The 8,607-nt window shown below is 41.0% G+C and overlaps 1 pseudogene; it reads right to left on the bottom strand.

Annotated features, from left to right (window-relative positions):
* Window positions 1-299: 299 nt before the first annotated feature.
* On the bottom strand, window positions 300-1,418 carry LOC149996316 (NADH dehydrogenase [ubiquinone] 1 alpha subcomplex subunit 9, mitochondrial pseudogene; annotated as a pseudogene).
* Window positions 1,419-8,607: the final 7,189 nt, after the last annotated feature.

Genomic DNA, 8,607 nt, shown 5'->3' with positions numbered 1-8,607 from the left:
CATTTCTACCCCTACCTCCTTCCAGCTGATAACCCTCCAAATGATCCCCATACCTATGATTCTGTTCCTATTCTGGTTTGCTTAGTTGGATTTTGTTTTTATTTTTTAGATTCAGTTGTTGATAATTGTGTTTGTTGTCATTTTATTTTATTTTATTTTTTATTTTTTTGCAGAATATAACCTCAGATGTTTTAATAGAGAAATCTTATTCACCATTTACAGGCTTCTTTGATGAAAGTGGGATGGTTGCTAATCAGGTGATCCAAATGACACCAAAACCAAGAGCAGCACTGGGACCACTAAAAGTTGAGAGTCTTGGCTGGCTTCACATCTTCAATTTCAGAAGATAGCCAGTGGTGAGTGCGATGATGCCACAGCACCTCAATGGCCTTCATTTCCAGTGGTGTGGCCTGAATACCAAGGTCTTCTAAGCAGTGTCATGTCAGTGATGTGAACATGTTCCACTTTATCCCTTGTTGTCCATGGCTCAAATGGACTGGTTTCAAAGAGTCGTGCTACCAACTGATAGGGAAAACATGGCAAAGGATATTGCAGGAAGGGTCTGTGAGCCACACCAAAGACATACTGCACCAGGTCAAAAAGGAAGTATTGATTGGGCCCAACAAAAGCAAAAGTTTTCCCTCTGGCATCTGGCTCCTTAATTGCATTAACAATTCCTTTCGATACATCTACCACATATACAGGTTGTTTGACAGTCTTCTTGCCCAAGGATATGAGAGGTATGCCTCCAAACCAGCGAATATTTGTAAAATAATTGAGGAATCTATCCTCTCATCCAAAGATGTCTGATGGCTTTATGATAATGGCTTCTGGAAATGCATCTCTCACTTCTTTCTCTCCAAGAACCTTATTTCTCAGATACTTAGAAGAGCTTTTAATGTCAGCATTCAGATGTGAAATGTGAATAAATTTTTCAACTCCAGCTTTCTTAGACACATGAGCAATTGTTTGGGGAATCTTCACAAGAACATCTTCAAAATAAAAGTTTTTGGTTTCCCAGTCTTGTCCAATAAGATTGATGACCACATTGCTGTGCTCCACTGCTCTTTGGATAGAATCTTTGTTTCTCACATTTCATTCCAGAAATATAATCTGGTCCAGATCACCCAAGGGACAAAGGTGCATGGTGTCATATGTATCACACCGAAAAGTTACAATCACTTGTGACCCCATACATCTAAGATGGTTGACAACGTATTGGCCCAGGAATCCTGTTGCTCCAAACACAGTAGCCACAACCCCACTGACTGAGGAACGCCCACCCTTCCCATGAGGTATGACTGCATGATGAAGCTCGCGCCGAAGTAGGCCAGGAAATATGGATGTGGCTAATGCAGTAATAGAAGAACATGACATTGGCAGGGCCGGACAAAACCTGAGTGAACGGCGGCCGCCATCTTCCTGTTGTCATTTTAGTGTTCATAGTTTTGATATTCTTTTTCTTAAGTAAGTCCCTTTGACATTTTATATAAAAATGGCGTGGTGATGATGAACTCCTTTAGCTTTACCTTCTCTTGGAAGCACTTCATCTGTCCTTCTATTCCAAATGATAGCCTTGCTGGATGGAGTAGTCCTGGTTGCAGGTTGCCTTTCATCACATTGAATACTGCTTGTCAGTCCCTTCCTGCCTGCAAAGTGTCCTCTGAGAAATCAGCTGATAGTCTTATAGGCAACCCCCTGTAGGCAACTCTCCACCTCTCTCTTGCTGCCCCCAGGACTCTGTCTTTATCTTTCACCCTTGGCATCTCAATCATGATGCATACTGGTGTGGTTCCCTCTGAGTCCAGCTCGCCCGGGACCCTCGATGATTCTCAGACCTGTATGTCCATCTCCTTCGCAAAATTTGGGAAGGTTTCCTCATTTTTTTTCAATTCTTGCTTCACATTCTGCACTAGCTGTGTTTTTCTTCCTTATGTTCCAACTCATTGATTTGAGCCCCAGTTTCCTTTCCTTCACCATTGGTTTTGTGTGGATTTTCCTTCGTTTCACTTAGCAGAGCCTTCACTTCTCTTATGCGTTTGCCATAGTCTAGCGTACCTGTCAAGCCTGTAAGCATCTTTATCACCAGTGTTTTGAATTCTACATCTGTTAGGTTGGCTATCTCCTTGTCACTTAGTTCTCCCACTGGAACCTTGATCTGTTCCCCCTTTTGGGCCATACTTCTCTGTCTCCTCATTCTGACAGACTCCTGTGTTTGTTTGCCTTTGCATCCCAGTTAGAGCTGTTGGCTCCTGTTATGCTGTAATGGGTGAAGCCTTAGGGATTCATTAGTATAGGTGACCTGTTTCACCACTTTGTGGTGCTGTATGTGGGGAAGGGGTCGTAGAGGGAAAAATGCTACTTGCCCAGCACTTGTTCCTTTTCCAGGCACCTCTCTCACTTACTCACTGGACTGGTGCCCCTCTAGCTGCTGCTGTGGCCATTGTTCCCAGAGTGGGTGGGTCTGCAGATGTTCTAGGACTATGGGGGCCCTTTAAACAAGCGGACTCTGCTGAGAGACTGGCAGTTTCTGCCTCCACCCCAAACCCCACGGGTCTGCACAGTCAGAGCAATGAAGCTTGATTTTCCCCAGTGCTGGGACTGTGAGCTGCGAGGTCTGGTGAGGAGCTGGGAATGCTCCCCAAGTGTCCCTGACTTTAAAACATGTGACTGTGCTTTCTGCCGGCCTGCCGCTGCTGCCGCTGCTACCGCTGCTACCGTTGCTGCCGCCACCACACCGCCACCACACCATGTCCTCTCTGCCCCGGGCTCCCCCACTCCTACCTGTCTGGATGAGTATTTCTTCTTTATATCTTTGTTCTCTGGACTTGCATGCAGTTTGATTTTCTGGAACTTCTGGTTGTTTCTAGTTGAGGTAATTGTATTCCTTTTTAGTTGTGGAGGGAGATGCAGCATCTCTGTCTACGCCCCTATCTTGGCCAGAAGTTGCCTCATTTTTTTTATCTGTAAAATGGAGATAATTTTTCTTACCATGTGGGATCATTGTGAGTAATGAATAAATTAATCAATGTGAAGTCTTTTAAACCAGGACAAATGTAGAACATGTACTAAAAAAATATTACCTATCGTGTTTTGCTCTGTAGCATCTCTCCTTATTAGAGAGTTGTTATTGTCTCTTCCCCAGCACGATGTCAGGGCCACACCCTCTGCTACTGCCTTTGTGAGACTCTATTGCCCACTGACACAGGAACACATAGAGCTTTTTGCTTTTTGTAGACCTCTCTAATGAAGACATTCACAAATCACTAAGGTAAATCAACAACTCTCAGGATTTTAGTGCTTGTTTGTTAAGGTAATACCCAATTACTTGGCTGCCATTTTGACTTATAACAGCTACTTTTTTCTACCATGGATTTTATTGTAGATTTAGGAGTTTAAACTGGTGATGGCTGTGTTTTGGGAAGACTGCTTGGTGACATTTTGCCCATATGGAGGGCATATGAGTCATTAAAATACCCACAGTCTGCTTCTGCTTTTTGGCTTTTTACTGTCCTATCAGCCCACTGGAGCAAGTAGCAGATTGTTTCACTTTGATGGAATCTTAAACAGCATTATTCCTAAGTGTATATTCTGAAACTTTAGTTTTGGGAATATATTAGGTAATAACAAGGGTGAGCAAATGTAGGTTTATAGTTATTCAGATTGAAAATAATACAATAATTAATAAATAATAATACAAGAATAAACTCCATTTTGCATATGCACAGCTGTGAGAGGAAAATAGAGAGAGACCCCTGAATTCAAATAACTTACTTCTCAGAACTATTATGTATTACTGTGGTAGATATAAACATGCAATCTTTGATCTCCACGTAGTTTTTGTTGGGGAACATCTCAGAATTTGGGGTTCTGTGGGGTCACACTTCAGAAACATGGTTTTTGCTGGCACAGGCTTAAAAGCTGCAAGTTGTGTGTGGGGACTAGGGGTGAGGAAAGGGGTTGCCTTAGGCGTGTAACTGCTCATGGTCCTAAAGCATTGCTGTGGGCTACACAGTCCTGGTTCTTGTAAAACCAGGACACTGGGGTCTTCTGGAGACACAAGAAGGGAAAAAATATTGCTGTAAGTGAGTGGGAGAATTGGGGAATGAGGAAGAGCCACATCAACTGGAGAGGCAGAGCTCTATGAGGTTGCCAGGAGGAGAAAAATACATTGTGCTTTCACCATTGTTTTCAAAGAATTTTAATTACCAGGAGAGCAATCACCATGGTCCTCAATTAAAACCTAGAAAGATGAAAGGAGAGTAAGAAATTAATGTGCATTTAATGCTTCAATAGAACAAGTGTTGACATAAATAGATCAGCTTGCCTATGCAGTCAATGTCTCTGAGGTATAACAAAAGTGCTCATGGCTTTCATTAGTATTTTATTTTTGTTTTATTTTTAAGTATATTTTATTGATTATGTTGTTACAGTAGTTCCAATTTTTTCCCCTTTGCTCCCCTCTTCCTGGTACCCACCTGCCCTCCATCAATCCCACCTCCCTTAGTTCATGTCCATGGGTCGAGCATATAAGTTCATGGCTTCACCCTTTCCTATATTATTCTTAACTTCCCCCTGTCTATTTTGTACCAATTGATTATGCTTCTTAATCCCTGCACCATATCCCCATTACTACCCCTACCCCCTCCCAGCTGATAACCCTCCAAATGATCCCCATAACTATGATTCTGTTCCTATTCTGGTTTGCTTAGTTGGATTTTGTTTTTACTTTTTAGATTCAGTTGTTGATACTTATGAGTTTGTTGTCATTTTAGTGTTTATAGTTTTGATTTTCTTTTTCTTAAGTAAGTCCCTTTGACATTTCATATAATAGTGGCTTGGTGATGATGAACTCCTTTAGCTTTACCTTGTCTGGGAAGAACTTCTTCTGCCCTTCCATTCCAAATGATAGCCTTGCTGGATGAAGTAGTCCTGGTTGCAGGTTGTCTTTTATCACATTGAATACTGCTTACCAGTCCCTTCCTGCCTGCAAAGTGTTCTCTGAGAAATCAGCTGATAGTCCTATAGGCAACCCCCTGAAGGCAACTCCACCTCTCTCTTGCTGCCCCCAGGACTCTGTCTTTATCTTTCACCCTTGGCATCTCAATCATGATGCATACTGGTGTGGTCCCCTCTGGGTACAACTCGCCCAGGTCCCTCCATGCTTCCTGGACCTGTATGTCCATCCCCTTCACAAAATTTGGAAAGTTTTTCTCATTTTTTAAAAATTTTGCCTCCTCATTCTGCACTGGTTGACTGTTCTTTTCTTCCTTATGTTCCAAATCATTGATCTGAACCCCAGTTTCCTTTCCTTCACCATTGGTTTTGTGTGGATTTTCCTTCATTTCACTTAGCATAGCCTTCACTTCTTCTCTTATGCGTTTGCCATACTCAAGCATATCTGTCAAGCCTGTGAGCATCTTTATCACCAGTGTTTTGAATTCTGCGTCTGTTAGATTATCTATCTCCTCATCTGTTAGGTTGGCTCTCTCCTCATCACTTAGTTCTTTCACTGGAACCTTGATCCGTCCCCCCTTTTGGGCCATACTTCTCTGTATCCTCATTCTGACAGGCTCCTGTGTTTGTTTGCTTCTGCATCCCAGGTAGAGCTGTCACTCCTGTTATGTTGTAAGAGGCGGAGCCTTAGGGATTTGTTCATACATGGTGACCTCTTTCACCACGTTGTGGCGCTGTATGTGGGGGAGAGGTCCTAGAGGAAACAATTCTGCCTGCCTAGCACTCGCCCCCTTTTCAGGCACCTGTCCCAATTCCTCACCAGACTGGCGCCCCTCTAGCTGCTGCCCTGGTCGTCGTTCCCAGAGTGGGTGGGTCTGCAGATGTTCTAGGACCATGGGGTCCCTTTAAACAAGCAGATTCTGCTGAGAGATGGGCAGTTTCTGCCTTCATCCCAATCCCCACTGGTCCGCACAGTCAGAAGCAATGAGGCTTGATTTTCCCCAGTGCTGGGACCATGAGCTTCTAGGTCTGGTGAGGAGCTGGGGACACTCCCCAGGTGTCCTTCCTTACTTTAAGATGAGTGACTGCGTTTTCCTCTGGCCTGCTGCTGCTCCTGCCACCACACTGCATCCTGTCTGCACTGGCTTCACTCCTCCTACCTGTCTGAATTAGTATTTCTTCTATATATCTTTGTTTGTTGGACTTGCATGCAGTTTTATTTTCTGGAACTTCTGGTTATTTCCAAGTCTTGAGTTAGTTGTATTTCTTCTTAGTTGTGTAGGGTGATGCAGTGTGTCTGTCTACGCCTCCATCTTGGCCAGAAGTTCCATTAGTATTTTTTTAATGTTGTAAAAAGTTTGTCAATTTAATGTAGGTTGAATCAGTTTCAAACAAAGATTTTATTTTTATTTATTTTTAGAGGGAGGGAGAAGGAAGAGAGAGAGAGAAACATCAATGTGTTGTTGCCTCTCATCAGTATCCAACTGGGGACCTGGCCTGCAACTCAGGCATGTGCCCCGATTGGGAATCGAACCAGTGACATTTTGGTTCTCAGGTCAGTGCTCAATTCACTGTGCCACACAAGCCGAGGTGAATCATCTTTTATTATCATAAAAAAATAAATAACTTCTTTTATGCCATAGGGAATTGTGAAAGAATGTGTCCTACCTCATCTCTTTTGGGCTTAAGACCAATAGAAAGTCATGGTAACACCCCACAAACTCATCTTGGCATCAGTAGATATTTAGGCTTAATTGAACGTGTTTGTTTTCATGTGGGGCACATGGTCAGGCCTTTTATTTTTTATCTATATTATCCTAAGCAAAAACAGCCTCAAATATTAAACCATTTATACTTTATTTTACACTATGAGTTTTTCTAGGATAACTGTCAAAAAAGAAAACTTTTGTTTTCATTTCTTTCCCCAAATGACTGTAGAAAAAATTAAGTCCAAAAATCCTTTTTAAGCCTATAATTAAAACTATTTTATGAGATATATGCAACCTTTAAAATAAATGTTACTCTTATGTTCTACTGTTTATGATTGAAGTTCTCATCCTGGGGCAGGAGTGGGTAGGTCAGTGAGTCTCTTCAGAATCCCATTCCCAGAGAATTTGTTTCTCCCTCAGGATAGAATGACTTTGCAAACCAGTCATAGCTGATGGATATAATTGCTTAAAACATTTTATAATCGATTTCTTATAAAAGGTGAATTAGGTCTTACATAAGGATATATTTTCTATTTTCTACCTACTCCACTTCAAACTTTTTTTTGGTGGGTTGGGTTGAAGTAGAAGAAATAAAAAAGTGATTGAGGAAAGAAATTAATGAACCCAAATTTGGAAGTTGTGGGGTGGATTGCAGACTGAACTCTGGCTGCAAGCAGGAAATGCAAGAGAAGATAATTATCTGAAAGAGATTTTATTCCTTTTATATTCCTTAAAGAATCACAGTTAGCACTGGAAAGCTTTTCTTTATTAAGCCCAATGTCATGGAATAGCTAGCTTAGGAACAGACATTTAGGTCCCAAAACAATGGAGTAGTTTCTCCTCACAGAAGTCTACAGGACAGCTGCCCAAAGCATCTGAATATGCTTTGCACAAAAGAAAAATGAACTTCATTTTCTAACCTCACTTTGAATGAACAGCTTGCACCTGGCCTTTCATTAATGTCAAATTTAAGGTAAGATGGTAAAATAAATTCTTGGTAATTTATTGTCAGTCATAACTATGACAGTAGTGAAGTGAGTGCTCTAATGTGAGCTGTGAAGTAAAGATTAACCAATGTGGTATAATGCAGTATGAAGATCAAACTTTAGCTTTATATCTTAATTAAGATTATAGATTAGCTTTATATCCTAATTAAGTTATCCCATTTAACAAGAGACTGGTAAAATATCATGTTAATGGGGCTCTTTTGCCTTATGTTTTTTCTAAGCCAAGATATATATTTTTAAATTCACATCTTTTAAAATATATCAGTATATAAGGATTATGCTATTGTTCAATTTAATTTTTCTAATTTTTAAGTTAGTTTCTTATAAAAGTAATCTATGCATGCTTCAAATAGGCAAATTTCAATGTTACTGAATGGCACAAAGTAAAAAAGTAAAATTTCTTTTTTCTGTAACCCCTATAAACATTTTTTTTGTATGTTCCTGTTCCAGAAATTTTTACTAATCTACTATTTAAAAAAACATGTTTTATTGATTATGCTGTTACAGTTGTCCCAATTTCTTTTCCCTCTGCACCTCTCCCACCAGTGACCCCTGCTTCCCCCCAATTGTAACCCCCCTTAGTCCATGCCCGTTGGTTGTGCATATAGTTCTTCTCAGCGTCTTCCTGTCTACTCCATTTCCTCCTACTATGCTTCCTAATTCCTGCATCATCTCCCTCCCTTTTACCCCTTCCCCCTCTCCACTGACCTCCCTCCAATATGTTTCCCATACCTATAATTCTTTTTCCACTCTTGTTGCCTACTTAGTTTGCTTTTGTTTTGGTTCCCTAACTTCTGTTGTTGGTTGTTGTGATACAGTTTTTATTTTAATGTTCATAGTTTTGATTCTCTTTCTTCTAAACAAGTCCCTTTAACATCTCATATAACAGTGGTTTGGATCTGATGAACTCCTTCAGTTTTACTTTGTCCTGGAAG

Source organism: Furipterus horrens, unplaced genomic scaffold, assembly GCF_987537825.1.
Source record: "Furipterus horrens unplaced genomic scaffold, mFurHor1.1.pri manual_scaffold_12, whole genome shotgun sequence".
NCBI lineage: Eukaryota > Metazoa > Chordata > Mammalia > Chiroptera > Furipteridae > Furipterus > Furipterus horrens.
Note: the sequence above shows the minus strand (reverse complement) of the source record. Positions and strands in the feature narration are given on the sequence as shown.